The sequence below is a fragment of the Pseudophryne corroboree genome (genome assembly GCF_028390025.1).
Source record: "Pseudophryne corroboree isolate aPseCor3 chromosome 7 unlocalized genomic scaffold, aPseCor3.hap2 SUPER_7_unloc_4, whole genome shotgun sequence".
Classification (NCBI taxonomy): domain Eukaryota; kingdom Metazoa; phylum Chordata; class Amphibia; order Anura; family Myobatrachidae; genus Pseudophryne; species Pseudophryne corroboree.
Genome location: NW_026967613.1, coordinates 276,090 through 292,080, shown reverse-complemented (window position 1 = coordinate 292,080; position 15,991 = coordinate 276,090). Strand labels below are relative to the sequence as shown.

At 46.4% G+C, this 15,991-nt stretch overlaps 1 pseudogene; it reads right to left on the bottom strand.

The window, feature by feature from the left end:
* Window positions 1–454: 454 nt before the first annotated feature.
* Window positions 455–573, bottom strand: LOC134986534 (5S ribosomal RNA; annotated as a pseudogene).
* Window positions 574–15,991: the final 15,418 nt, after the last annotated feature.

Below are 15,991 nucleotides of genomic sequence, written 5' to 3'. Positions count from 1 at the left end.
TCTTGAGTTTGGTGGTGCACCCTGAGTCAGTGGTAAGACATACAACAAAAGGGAGAGAAGAAGACTCTTTTGTGGGTGCACTCTTGTATGTTTAAGAGGTCTCAGAAGAGACAATAAGTAAAGATTATAAATGAATTTTTAAATATAACTTTTATTAACAATAATTGATAAAATAGTAGAGTTTACTGTCAAAAATTGGAGGTAGGGGTGGGGGGAAGGGTGGGGGGGAGTTGGGGAATAGAAAGGGGGAACACAGAACGAATTAATTACAGTGTAAATACTGAATATTGTTCTGGAATGCCTGGGTGCGATAATAACAGCTGGAGACCCTGAAAATTGAAGCGTTTTTATTCTCTCATGAGCGATGATGAGGAGACAGATGGGATGATTAAAGATGGAATGAGCAAGATGAATCTGCTGTCAGTGTTAGACGCTGAGCAAAACCGTCCAGGAATTTCTACTAAACTGAGTATTCCTCGAGAGTCTCCCACTCGAGTACTGACCCAGCCCTACACTGCTTAGCTTCCAAGATCGGAAGGATTCGGGCGTTACCAGTGTGGTATGATAGTAGAAAAAATATTAGATATCGAGGGCTCGAGAATCACTGATGAGAGTTCACGAAAATGGAGAAATAAAAGAAAAGACAAGAGAATGAGTGGAGGAGGAAAATAGGGGATCTGCTGCCACCGTTAGACCGGGATAATTACCCCTGAATCAGTGGTGAGAGTCCTGAAGATAGTATAAAGTGAGGAAAAGGAAACGATACTGATAGGTAAAAAAAAAAAAAAAAAAAAATTTTGAGATTGGTTGATAGACAATGGGCTGCTTGATTGCAGGATGCTGATAGTACCTATGATAAAGGTACTAGGTGTGATAAAAAGCAATTTGTACACAATTAGCAGTCAAATAAATTGATTAGACCCATACATCACCATCAATTTGCTACTATCAGATTATTATAATTATACCAAAATGGTATCAGGTGGAAAAAGAAGGAGAAAATGAACAACAGTTTCTTATTTGTGTTCCGCTGTATGCAGAGCTGCAGAAATACTATATAATATGATTGCAAGATGCTGATAGTACCTATGATAAAGGTACTTGGTGTGATAAAGAGCAATTGTACACAATTAGCAGATAATTAAATTGATTGGAACCATGCATCACCATCAATTTGATGCTGACAGATTATTGCACATTGTACCAAAATGGTATCAGGTGAAAAGAGAAAGAGATAATGAACAACAGTTGATTATACAGAGCTGCAGCAATGCTATATAATACGCAGTATAGAGGATAGTGATAAATTGCTCAGCCAAATGATTAGATCAAAATGACTGAAAATAAAGGTTTAAACAGTATCCTATGTGGTATTAAGCCGCTAAATGCCGACTATCTGTAAAACGGGTACTTGCAAAAAACAGCTTGATGAATGCTATTATCAAATATAAATATGCAAAAAGATGCTGATATTGAGCAGATATTACCCGGAATTGTATGGAACGATCAGTCACTAATATGAGCAGGATACTTTCTGAGTGCGGAATGTCCGTGTCAAAGTCCAGGCAAATTGAAGATGCAGGATACACTGGTTCCCAGGAGCTGAGCAGTTCGTTTATAGCCGCACTGTCGATCAAAGTACCTGATGTATTGTGGAGACGTGGTCAGGTTGGCTGAGGAGAAGAGAGACACAATGTTCCTGGTCCCATCGCGGCAGTATCTAGCGGCGGCGGGTTGATGCAGCGGCTGCTGGGGAAAGAGGGGCTCGTGGTTCAGGATGTCCGGAATCAGCTGTCACACCCAGGCAGTGGGGATAGGGAACGGAAAACTAGTTTCACCCGTTCACCGGGCTTGATCACTTCCTGTTCCCAGAGGGGATAGTGCAGGCTTTATCTTGCAAGGGAGCTGGTCGTTGTCCAATCAAAAGGGAGGCGTGTCCTGTGTTTGTAAATTGCTGCACAGGTGGAACGGTTGTTCTGTTTAGTATTGGTTCCCTATTATGCTTGCAATTAGTGGCCCATTGCACAAAAGGAAAAAACAGAGAATATGTATGAGAAATATACAAGGTTATTAGATAAAAAATGAGCATCTTGCTTATTATATAAGTGGGCATAGTGAAAAAATGGAAATAAAAATAAAAATAAATAAAAATAAAATGGGGAAAATTAGCAAAAAAGAATAAATGAATGAAAATAATAAAATTGAAGCTTTCACAAATTGTTTATGAAATATTTAGATGATAAGAATAGATTAAATTTAAGTATAATAAATGATAATTGCTGGAAAAATATGTTAGGACAGCATATCTTGTCTGGAGTTATAAACAAACACGTTGTAAACATTGCATGAGGATATTCATGAATATGTTAATTTGGATTAATAATGCAAGTGACGTCGATGGAAGTGGTGGGAATGATTGTGAGAAAGGATGGTATGGAAAGGATGGGGAGTGAGGTGGAAAGGAATGGGGGGGATGGAGTGGGGGGGGGGAAAGGCGGGGGAGAGAGGGGGAAGGGGGGAGGGGGTTTAAGATTGTGGGGTGTTGGGGTGTTGGGATATGGGGTGTTGGGATATGGTTGGGGTGTTGTGGTTTGCAGTGTGGTGGGAATGTGTGTGTGGTGTCGAAGGTGATGATCTTGTGTGGGCGAGAAGTATAATGATATGGTGAGATGAGGAAGGGGAGTAGAGATGTAAGGGATAGGAGTGGGTTGACAATGGGAGTGCTGTGTGGAAACGTGTTAGTAGGTTGTGAAATATGTCGGAATTTGCTGGGTCACTGTAATGGGATGGATGTGAGGTGCATGTGAATGGACTGCGGATGTGATGGTGCCGAGTATGTGGTGGAGGTGGGCGTGAAAGTGCTGATGAAAGAAGGGTGAATGTGATGTGTTATGAATAGGGGTGTACTGGATGAGAGTGTACTGAGGGGTGTAAGGGAAGGAAGCGAGGACACTTGATGGGTGCTATATAGAAAGTAGGTTACAGAAATGCACTGTAATTGATGTATTCATTCAGACCCAATGGTTTGAGACAACCTAACCTGAAAGTCCATTCACTTTCCTTCTTAATAAGTTCTTTGCTTAAGTCACCACCGCGTATGCCTAGATGGACCCTATCTAGGCCAAAGGCGCGCATATCACTTGGTGAGTCATGATGTGCAGCATGGTAGTGTCTGGCTACTGATGTTAGTTTTTTGCCTTTTTGAAGATCTGACGATGAGTTGCGAATGGAGCCCATATGTTCTAAAATCCTAGTTTTGAATTTTCTAGTCGTCATGCCTACATATCGTTGATTGCAAGGACAGGTTAGACAATAGACTACTCCTTGTGTGTCGCAGTTGAAGAAGTGTTGTATGGAAATATCCTTGCCATGTCTGTCCTTGACACAGTCAGTTATCTGTATCTGTGGGCAAGCCTTACATTGCCCACATGGAAAGGATCCCTTAGGGAGTTTGGATTTGGTCATTTCACGTGAAAAATGGCTCTGAACCAACGTGTCTTTGATGTTCTTGGATCTCCTCCAACTGATTTGTAAAGTGGGATCCAATAAAGGTGATAACTCTGGATCCAGATGTAGGACAGGTAGATGTTTCTGAATGGCCTTTTTTAGTAGACGCCATTCGGGACAGAAGGTCCCTACAAATCGAATCTTGGTGTCAGCCTTTTGTTCTTGGAGTTTGTCCTGGAAGATCAGGGATATTGGCAAGGAGCATTCAGTACATGATTGTGGATATTAAGGACATATTAACATCACTGAGGACCCTGCTGTTCCTGACAAAGGGGTATATATGTATGTATATATAGATATATAATGAAAGCTGATGTAACGTTCCTCCATCTCTGTTTGAGAAAGTCTGGGCCAGCTCGACAAGATGGTTTCAAATCCCCAAAAGGTTTCCGGTTATTTATTAATTTCCTGCTGCGGACAGAATAAAGTGGGAGTCACCCCCTCTTCTGCACGGGGCCCTGTCACAAATCCAGCGGATCGTATGCAGGAAGCTACATTATTTCTAGTTATGTAACCACGGGTACATTACTTAGACCTGCCATTACATGCGCATGGGTGAGTAGTAGTATTCAAGAATTGGTCGAATACCTCATCATCCGATATAGATATCTTGGAGAGATGGGATACTCCTTACGTTGGATCATATCAAGGACACTGCAGCATACTTACGACTGCAAGGGATATAGGACTCTTGAGTTCACGGGCCAATTTCATGGCAGTCTCGGATAGGAGGGCATTGTGGATTCACCAAGGGAATGCTGATGCTGACTCCAAGAAGAAAGGGAGTCTCTTCCCTATGAAGGTGAAGCCTTGTTTGGTGACGGCCTAGTTAATTTGATCTCGGCAGCTCCCGCAGGTAAGTCAACCTTCTTGCCCTATGTTCCCTCTCAACGGATGAAGACGCATCATTGTCTAACGCAGTCATTTTGGCCCAATAGATATGCAAGAAGTTAAGATTCCCCTTTCTTTGCAGGTAGAGGAAGGAAAAGAGGGAAGAGGTCTGTAGCCTCTTCAAGATCGCAGGAGCAGAGATCGTCCTCTGCTTCTGCCAAATCCACTGCATGACGCTAGGGCTTTCTTGCAGGAGCCCGCACCAGTGGGGGCACGTCTAAAACACTTCAGTCAGTTCTGGATTAATTTAGACCTGGACTCGTGGGTTTTACAAATAGTGTCACAAGGGTACAAACTGGGGTTTCAAGACGTTCCCCCTCACCGATTGTTCAAATCGGCCTTAGTCAGCAGGGAGAAGGTTTTTATTCAAGCCTCTTCGTGGTCCCGATGCCGTACGGCTCAGACAGACCAATCTTAAATCTGAAATCCCTCAATTTCTACCTAAAGAAATTCAATTTCAAGATGGAATCTCTCAGGGTAGGGATCTCCAGTCCGGAGGAAGGAGATTTCATGGTTTTGGTAGACATAAGGATGCCTAATTACATGTTCCCGTTTAGCCACTGCATAAAGCTACCTGAGGTTTGCAATTCAGGATTGTCATTACCAATTTCAGACGTTGCCGTTTGGTCTGTCCTCGGCTTCGAGGATTTTCACCAGGGTGATGGCGGAAATGATGGTTCTCCTTCGCAAGCAAGGAGTCACAATTATCCCGTACTTGGATGATCTCCTGATAAAGGCGAGATCCAGGGACCAGTTGGTGCAAAACATCTACTCTCCCTGACAGTTCTTCAACAAGATTATAAAACTCACACTAATTTTACTTAGAAAGAGGCAATCAGGCGCACTTATTACCAACTTTAAATAACCTGGATAAGGAAGATCTACAATGCTGCTCCCAATGAATAATCTGCAATTATTCAAACCAAACAAGAAATTACAATAATGTATACATACATGTGTACACAGGGAGCGCTAAATATTCATAATTATCTAATTTATTTAGACAATAAAAAATAGAATGACAATGCACAATTTAATAATAATAAGATATATCAATTTAAAAATTAAAAACCATATCAAATGGACATCTCTCGTGGAAATAAACAACTCAGTTGCTGGTGTTAAAGGGTCCAGAATAGGCTATTTAGCCAATAATTGCTGAGCAAGTCCAGAATCCTAGTGTATCATTAATGTCACCAGCAAGTAGCTTTTAACTGTTAAAAGATGTACTGTAGCAGTCCAATGCCACTTAAATTTAAGCTCACCGCTGTTGGAAGTGTTTCCAAACTCCCATCTATTGCTGTTCAGCGGTGTCCCCGTCTCCCCTGCAGGCTTACCAGTGTGCGCTGATGAACCGTGGCCGCACGTCTCCGGCAGTGATGTGGAGCCTGATTTGCAGACTAGGGGAGAGAGCTGGATGCAGGCAGCATGGAGCAAAGTGGTGACGGATAGATATAAGTTGATTTCCACAGAGAAATTGTAGGTTCCTTGACGCGTTTCTCTGCTATAGGTAGAGTAGCAGTTTCATCAGAAGGTATACTCAGTGTCCACTTTGGAAGATATTTATACAGTGGCCATCCAATCAAAAGGCATTGTCCATTAAATAACAGGTGTAGAATAAACAGGTAATTACTTTGGTGCCTTATCCAGGATTTGATACACTAGGATTCTGGACTTGCTCAGCAATTATTGGCTAAATAGCCTATTCTGGACCCTTTAACACCAGCAACTGAGTTGTTTATTTCCACGAGATGTCCATTTGATATGGTTTTTAATTTTTAAATTGATATATCTTATTATTATTAAATTGTGCATTGTCATTCTATTTTTTATTGTCTAAATAAATTAGATAATTATGAATATTTAGCGCTCCCTGTGTACACATGTATGTATACATTATTGTAAGTTCTTCAACAACATGGTTGGCTCCTAAACTTGCCAAAATCGCAGTTGGTCCCAATGACGCGGTTGTTGTTTTTGGGAGTCATACTGGACACAGAAGAGGCTTTCTTCCAGTGGAAAGGCTATGGAGATCCAGAGTCTGGTCAAACAAATTCTAAAACCAGCAAGAGTGTTAATCCATCAATGCATTCTGTTGCTGGGGAAGATGGTTGCGGCCTACGAGGCCATTCAGTTTGGCAGGTTCCATGCCAGAGTGTTCCAGTGGGACCTGTTGGACAAGTGGTCCGGATCCCACCTACACATGCACCGGAGGATAATCCTGTCTTCCAAGACCAGAATCTCACTCCATTGGTGGCTGCACAGTTCTCACCTCCTAGAGGGGCGATGGTTCGGGATCCAGGACTGGATCCTAGGGACCACGGATGCAACCCTCCGAGGCTGGGGAGCAGTCACACAGGGGGAAAACATCCAAGGAAGATGGTCAAGTCAGGAAAGTTGTCTCCACATAAATATTCTGGAGTTAAGGGCCATTTAATAACTGCAGACACAGTACGCACTGAGACGGGTGCCCAGCATCCTCTACGGACTAAGAGAAAAGGATTTACCGGTAGGTATTAAAATCCTATTTTCTCTAACGTCCTAGAGGATGCTGGGGACTCCGTAAGGACCATGGGGATAGACAGGCTCCGCAGGAGACATGGGTACTTTAAGAAAGACTTTAGTTCTGGGTGTACACTGGCTCCTCCCTCTATGCCCCTCCTCCAGACCTCAGTTTGATACTGCGCCCAGTGGAGACTGGGTGCTTTTCAGGAGCTCTCCTGAGCTTTCTGACAGAAAGTATTTTGTTAGGTTTTTAATTTTCAGGGAGCACTGCTGGCAACAGACTCCCTCATCGAGGGACTGAGGGGAGAGAAGCAGCCCTACTCTCCGAGTTGCAAGGTCCTGCTTCTTAGGCTACTGGACACCACTAGCTCCAGAGGGATTGGTACGCAGGATCTCACCATCGCCGTCCGTCCCAGAGCCGCGCCTCCGTCCCCCTTGCATAGCCGGAAGATAGAAGCCGGGTGAGTATGAGAAGAAAAGAAGACTTCAGAGGTGGCAAAAGACTTCATGATCTTCACTGAAGTAACGCACAGCACTGCAGCTGTGCGCCATTGCTCCCATACACCTCACACACTCCAGTCACTGTAAGGGTGCAGGGCGCAGGGGGGGGGGGGGGCACCTGGGCAGCAATATAAACCTCTTTTTGGCAAAACTATAACACATATACAGCTGGGCACTGTATATATGTATGAGCCCCCACCAATTTTACAGTTTAAGCGGGACAGAAGCCCGCCGCCGAGGGTGCGGGGCTTCTCCCTCAGCACTCACCAGCGCCATTTTTTCTTCACAGCACCGCTGAGAGGAAGCTCCCCGGACTCTCCCCTGCTTATACCATAGTAGACAAGAGAGTTGAAAAGAGGGGGGGGCACATAATTCGGCGCAAATTACATACAGCAGTACTACTGGGCAAACATTAAGTTACTGTGTATTCCTGGGTTATATAGCGCTGGGGTGTGTGCTGGCATACTCTCTCTCTGTCTCTCCAAAGGGCCTTGTGGGGAAACTGTCTTCAGAAAAAGCATTCCCTGTGTTTGTGGTGTGTCGGTACACGTGTGTCGACATGTCTGAGGAAGAAGGCTATATTAGAGAGGAGCAGGAGCAAATGAATGTGGTGTCTCCACCGACAGCTGATTGGATGGATATGTGGAATGTTTTAAATGCTAGTGTAAACTCATTGCACAAAAGATTAGACAAGGCTGAAGCTTTGGGACAGTCAGGGTCTCAACCCATGCCTGATCCTATGTTGCAGGGACTGTCAGGGTCTCATAAGCGCCCACTATCCCAGATTGTTGACACAGATACCGACACGGATTCTGACTCCAGTGTCGATTACGATGATGCAAAGTTACAGCCAAAATTGGCAAAATCCATTCGATATATGATTATGGCAATAAAAGATGTTTTGCACATCAGAGAGGAACCCCCTGTCCCTGACAAGAGGGTACATATGTACAAGGGAAAAAAGCCTGAGGTAACCTTTGAGGGGGTCACACGAGCTGAACGAGTTATGTGAAAAAGCTTGGGAATCTCCAGATAAAAGACTGCAGATTTCCAAAAGGATTCTTATGGCGTATCTTTTCCCATCAATGGATAGGTTACGATGGGAATCCTCCCCTAGGGTGGACAAAGCATTAACACGCTTATCCAAGAAGGTAGCCCTCCCGTCCCAGTATACGGCTACCCTCAAAGAGTCTGCTGACCGCAAACAGGAGATTACCCTGAAGTCCATTTATACACATTCAGGTACCTTACTCAGACCGGCAATTGCGTCGGCCTGGGTGTGTAGTGCTGTAGCGGCATGGACGGTTACCTTATCTGAGGGGATGGATACCATAGATAAGGATACTATTTTATTGACCCTGGGGCATATAAGAGATGCTGTCCTATATATGTGTGTATGCAAACTACAGGTGGTGCTGCAGGGCTCACACCCTTTTACTTGTCTTGTAGAGCAACTCTGGAGCTGTTACTGGGTCCAGCTGCTGCAAGAAATCAGCTTGAATGCTTCAGGGGCTGGGGCATGGCCAACATGAGCCCACACTGATGGGGGGTGGGGGTGTATATAGCGATTTAGGTGTCATCCAAGCGCAACCCCACAAAGGCCGCCATGCCCTGCGTGACCCTTTTCTCTTTTCATATGCAGACGAGGGTTGCAGCCAACTATGCCCACTGCTTGGATGACATCACCATATGCAAATCCATCTGCTGCAGGCCTTCCCCCAGGAATGCTTGCACTAGTTGTTGCATTTGGTTTGTTGTTTGGGGGTGCTTCAGTATTAGGCAGCCTTCTGCCCTCCCACATTCGTCTGAAAATGTGTTCTCCCTGCAGTTGTTGTCCCCAGATGAGAGTTCCCTTGTGCTGCCTCAGTTGAATCTCCTTAACTTGACAGGGGTGTGCCCGAGCAGCCGCCCTCCACAGCCCTATCCCAACACATACTTATCTTGCATATGAGATCTCTTGATCATGAAGATAGTTCTCGCAGGGTGAGGTTCATCCATTACATTTTAAAGTAGGAAGGTACAAATTACATATTCAAATTACATATATGTGCTGGATTCAAATGTTTTCCCCCCTTCCTTTCTCAATTGTGCCCATCAGCAGCTATTCTAATGTTGCTGCCAATGGGTGTGACACATTAATTTCTTCTGTGGGGTACACTGGACTCCACAAGGATTCACATTGGGGTGTAGAGTAGGATCTTGATCTGAGGCACCAACAGGCTCAAAGCTTTTGACTGTTCCCAAGATGCTCAGCGCCCCCTCCTCTATAACCTCGCTTCCATGAACAGGGAGCTCAGTTCAATTTTTTCATAAGAATCTACAAGGGCTGCAGCAGGCTAGGTCTAATAGACTTCTTTACTGCAGCTCCATCACTCCCAGTGGCGCAGTATACTCCCGTGCCCCGGTTGCTGGGTCACTGCAGTGGAGGCTCCGGTTTCTTCCTAAGGTCAGTCACACACACACCACCCTCCGGGATCACGAGGCCGTTGATTGGGGCGGGCCGTGTGCGCACTGGCGTGGACACCGATTACTGGGCAGCCGCTCCACTAGCCACCAGGGGGAGTTAAGGAGCACAGCTCTGAGGTTTTTTCTCCTATATTAACCCCATTTTGTACTACCCGCAGTGCATTGTGATAGGTAATGGGGCCTGATTCAGGTTGGATCGCAATCCAACTGCAAAAACTGCTAAGAGCATACGCATCCGCCTGCATTTTCTGCGGCACCCCGCAGATAATGCGATCGCCTCTGCCTGTGAATCGGTGAAGGGGGGGGGGGGGGGGGGGGGGGGGGGGGGGTCAACAACACTCCATTTCCAAGTCGGAGATGGAGCGGTGCGGGGGCACGGTTTCAAAATGGGGTCGGCAACGGAGAAACAGGAGGTGTGGTCAGAGCAGCTGCATGACATCACATGGGCCGGACTCTGCCAGTGGAGCCCCAGCGTCATGAGGTAGATTTTGTAGAGGCCGGGGAGGACTTCTGTTCCTGGGAACTAGCTGTGTTGTGCAGCTTTATTCCTCTGCCCCTACCTCTGGCAAGAAAGGACGCACCTCGCACTTTCTTGTTTCTTTGTGACCGAAAGGACTGCATTTGATAATGCGGAGCTTTCTTATGCTGTGAGGGAACATAAGGTAAAAATTTGATTTTCCAACTGTAGCTGTGCGTGTTAATGCTTTGTCCATCCTAGGGGAGGATTTCCATCGTAACCTATCCGTTGATGGAAAAGGATACGCCATAAGAATCCTTTTGGAAATCTGCAGTCTTTTATCTGGAGATTCCCAAGCTTTTTCACATAACTCGTTCAGCTCGTGTGACCCCCTCAAAGGTTACCTCAGGCTTCTTTCCCTTGTACATATGTACCCTCTTGTCAGGGACAGGGGGTTCCTCTGTGATGTGCAAAACATCTTTTATTGCCATAATCATATATCGAATGGATTTTGCCAATTTTGGCTGTAACTTTGCATCATCGTAATCGACACTGGAGTCAGAATCCATGTCGGTATCTGTGTCAACAATCTGGGATAGTGGGCGCTTATGAGACCGTGACAGTCCCTGCAACATAGGATCAGGCATGGGTTGAGACCCTGACTGTCCCAAAGCTTCAGCCTTGTCTAATCTTTTGTACAATGAGTTTACACTAGCATTTAAAGCATTCCACATATCCATCCAATCAGGTGTCAGCGAGGACACCACATTCATTTGCTCCCAATCCTCTCTAATATAGCCTTCTTCCTCAGACATGTCGACACACGTGTACCGACACACCACACACACAGGGAATGCTTTTTCTGGAGACAGTTTCCCCACAAGGCCCTTTGGAGAGACAGAGAGAGAGTATGCCAGCACACACCCCAGCGCTATATAACCCAGGAATAACACAGTATCTTAATGTTTGTCCAGTAGTGCTGCTGTATGTAATTTGCGCCGAATTTTGTGCCCCCCCCCCCCCCTCTTTTCAACCATCTTCTCTACCGTGGTATAAGCAGGGGAGAGTTCGGGGAGCTTCCTCTCAGCGGTGCTGTGGAGAAAAAATGGCGCTGGTGAGTGCTGAGGGAGAAGCCCTGCCCCCTCGGCGGCGGGCTTCTGTCCCGCTTAAACTGTAAAATTGGCGGGGGCTCATACATATATACAGTGCCCAGCTGTATATATGTTATATTTTTGCCAAAAAGAGGTTTATATTGCTGCCCAGGGTGCCCCCCCTGCGCCCTGCACCCTTACAGTGACCGGAGTATGTGAGGTGTATGGGAGCAATGGCGCACAGCTGCAGTGCTGTGCGTTACCTCAGTGAAGATCATGAACTCTGCGGAGCCCGTCTATCCCCATGGTCCTTACGGAGTCCCCAGCATCCTCTAGGACGTTAGAGAAACTAGGATTTTAATACCTACCGGTAAATCCTTTTCTTTTAGTCTGTAGAGGATGCTGGGCACCCGTCCCAGTGTGTACTGTATCTGCAGTTATTAAATGGCCCTTAACTCCAGAACATTTATGTGGAGACAACTTTCCTGACTTGACCATCTTCCTTGGACGTTTTCCCCCTGTGTGACTGCTCCCCAGCCTCGGAGGGTTGCATCTGTGGTCCCTAGGATCCAGTGCTGGATCCCGAACCATCGCCCCTCTAGGAGGTGAGAACTGTGCTGCCACCAATGGAGTGAGATTCTGGTCTTGGAAGACAGGATTATCCTCCGGTGCATGTGTAGGTGGGATCCGGACCACTTGTCCAACAGGTCCCACTGGAACACTCTGGCATGGAACCTGCCAAACTGAATGGCCTCGTAGGCCACAACCATCTTCCCCAGCAACCGAATGCATTGATGGATTAACACTCTTGCTGGTTTCAGAATTTGCTTGACCAGACTCTGGATCTCCATAGCCTTTCCCCTGGAAGAAAACCTCTTCTGTGTCCAGTATGACTCCCAAAAACAACTACCGCGTCATTGGGACCAACTGCGATTTTGGCAAGTGTAGGAGCCAACCATGTTGTTGAAGAACTGTCAGGGAGAGTGCAATGTTTTGCACCAACTGGCCCCTGGATCTCGCCTTTATCAGGAGATCATCCAAGTACGGGATAATTGTGACTCCTTGCTTGCAAAGGAGAACCATCATTTCCGCCATCACCCTGGTGAAAATCCTCGGAGCCGTGGACAGACCAAACGGCAATGTCTGAAATTGGTAATAACAATCCTGATTTGCATACCTTAGGTAGCTTGATGCAGTGGCTAAATGGGAACATGTAAGTAGGCATCCTTTATGTCTACCAAAACCATGAAATCTCTTTCCTCCGGACTGGAGATCACTACCCTGAGAGATTCCATCTTGAAATTGAATTTCTTTAGGAAGAAATTGAGGGATTTCAGATTTTAGATTGGTCTGACTGAGCCGTCCGGCTTCGGGACCACGAAGAGGCTTGAATAAAAACCTTCTCCCTGCTGACTAAGGCCAATTTGAACAATCGGTGAGGGGGAACGTCTTGAAACCCCAGTTTGTACCCTTGGGACACTATTTGTAAAACCCACGAGTCCAGGTCCGAATGAATCCAGAACTGACTGAAGAGTTTTAGACGTGCCCCCACTGGTGTGGGCTCCTGCAAGAAAGCCCCAGCGTCATGCAGTGGATTTGGCAGAAGCAGAGGACAATCTCTGCTCCTGCGATCTTGAAGAGGCTACAGACCTCTTCCTTCTCCTTCCTCTACCTGCAAAGAATGGGGAATCTTAACTTCTTGCATATCTATTGGGCCAAAATGACTGCGGTAGATAATGATGCGTCTTCATCCGTTGAGAGGGAACATAGGGCAAGAAGGTTGACTTACCTGCGGGAGCTGCCGAGATCAAATTAACTAGGCCGTCGCCAAACAAGGCTTCACCTTCATAGGGAAGAGACTCCCTTTCTTCTTGGAGTCAGCATCAGCATTCCCTTGGTGAATCCACAATGCCCTCCTATCCGAGACTGCCATGAAATTGGCCCGTGAACTCAAGAGTCCTATATCCCTTGCAGTCGTAAGTATGCTGCAGTGTCAACAGGCCAACTAAACCCTCCCCCCTCCTTTTACCCCATCACTTTGTCCAGTCCCTGTGGTCCATCGTGTTTTGCCATTATTATGCATGTTGCTGTGCTGGCCCTTTTCTGAATGTCCCTGCCACCGCCACCGAAGAGCTGGACAGCCCAGTATGAAAACCACCTGCCGGCCTCACTGACGGTCCGAGTCAAAGGCTCCATTTTTTTTTAAAGATTCCTCTGCCAAGTTAAGGGGGGCTTAAGGGGGCCCCAGAGATATCAGTGTACTGGGGCCCAAGATTTCTGTTGCTGGCCCTGACCCTCAGGGGCGTATCTACCCCTTTGGGCAGTACGGATGGTGTAATGGTTAGCATTACTGCCTCACAGCACTGAGGTCATGGGTTCGATTCCCACCATGGCCCTAACTGTGTGGAGTTTGTATATTCTCCCCGTACTTGCGTGGGTTTCCTCTGGGTACTCCGGTTTCCTCCCACAATCCAAAAATATATTGGTAGGTTAATTGGCTCCCAACAAAAATTAACCCTAGTGTTAATGTGTCTGTGTGTACATGTGATAGGGAATATAGATTGTAAACTCCACTGAGGCAGGGACTGATGTGAATGGGCAAATATTCTCTGTACAGCGCTGCGGAATATGTGTGCGCTATATAAATAACTGGTAATAAATAAATAATAAATAAAATTGGCCAGGATGTCACTTGCCAGGAGCACCATCCAGGTTTCAGTTGGGGGATTAGAGTTCATACAGTAATTAAATGTTTTCATATTGAGAACTACATCTCCCAGCATATACAGTGTGCTGGGGATGCTAACAAGCTTTATTTAAAAGTTTAAAAAACATTGCTTTTATAATTGCAATGGTTAAAAAGGGAGAGCTATAAATCAATTTATCAGTGAATGATCGCAGTTTGAGCCGTTACATTTTACTGAACCACCTATTCCTCCACACTCACTACCTGTCCTCAGGATACATTTACCATCCTGGCAGACGGTATACCGGCGGTCATTTGACCGATGTTGGAATCCTGACACCACTTGGGAGACTGGTGCCGGCACACAGACAGCCAACATCCCGAAGGTGAGTATTGGAGGGAGGGTTAGGAGTCGGACCAGGGGAGGTGGTGTAAGGGAAGGCACTAGGAGGGGGGGGGGTAGCCCTAGCTGCCACCCCCTGAGGGTTAGCCCTATCCGCCACCCCCCAGAGGGTTAGTATTAGGATTGGGGATCATGTGACCTCTGGAATCCCGAGCGCCGGATGCCATACCCAACCCCCTTTACTTTTTCAGGCATTTCTATCTCTCCTCTCTCTATGGTGTTCCAATTGCCCACTTTCCCTTGTGCTTTACTCTGTCTCTCTCTCTCTCTCTCTCTCTCTCTCTCTCTCTCCCCTTTGTTTAGAGCATCAGTTTCTGTAGTCCACTTATACCCTTATTTTTTCCAGTGTTTCACTAACTCTCTGATGTAATGAGGATGTATGGTCTAGAGGGATCAGTAATGCATTGTACTGTATAGAGGCGTCAGGGATGTAGCGTAGGGAATAGAGGCGTCAGGGATGTAGCGTAGGGAATAGAGGCGTCAGGGATGTGGCGTAGGGAATAGAGGCGTCAGGGATGTGGCGTAGGGAATAGAGGCGTCATGGATGTGGGGTAGGAAATAGAGGCGTCAGGGATGTGGCGTAGGGAATAGAGGCGTCAGGGATGTGGCGTAGGGAATAGAGGCGTCAGGGATGTGGCGTAGGGAATAGAGGCGTCAGGGATGTGGCGTAGGGAATAGAGGCGTCAGGGATGTGGCGTAGGGAATAGAGGCGTCAGGGATGTGGCGTAGGGAATAGAGGTGTCAGGGATGTAGCGTAGGGAATATAGGCATCAGGGATGTACTAGCAGGTATATAGAGGTCAGTGTACTGTAAAGAGGGGTCAGTAATGCAGTGATGGTTATAGAAAGGTCAGTGATGTAGTGTGGGGTAAAGAGGGGTCAGTTATGTAGTGTGGGGTAAAGAGGGGTCAGTAAAGATACTAAGCTGAAGTACTTAGAACACTTCTTGAATTAAGACACAACCTGCAAGAAAAAGTATGCAATATGGGTGAAAAGGCAAATGTCAGAGGTCTGATACAAGTGACCAGCTCCATACCTTGCACCACATAGAGTTATGTTAAACTGGGATATGTTCTTTTTTGGTGTGTGTGTGGGTGTGTGTGTGTGGGTGTGTGGGTGTGTGGGTGCCAAAGGCTGCCTGCCTTATTGCTCCTCCCCCATCCGGCTCCCAAGCACCTCTGCTGCCCAGTGATCCAGGAGCCTGCTGCTAGGAAGAAGTGGCCGAGCTTCTGCAAGCGAGTCTGGAAACTGGCGGAGGAAGTCATGATAACCAGATAATGGGGAGTGGAGAGCCAGTTCCAAGGTAATACTTTATACAGCTGGTTGAGATCCTGGTCGGTGGATATGGATTCCAAGAAAACCCTGGAGGTGCTTCCTTTCAAGGGAGACACTCTCTTTGGAGAAGACCTCAATAAGATTGTAGCTGATCTGGCTACTGCTAAAACAACTTGCCTACCTAGTATGACTCCTACCACGCAGAAGGCT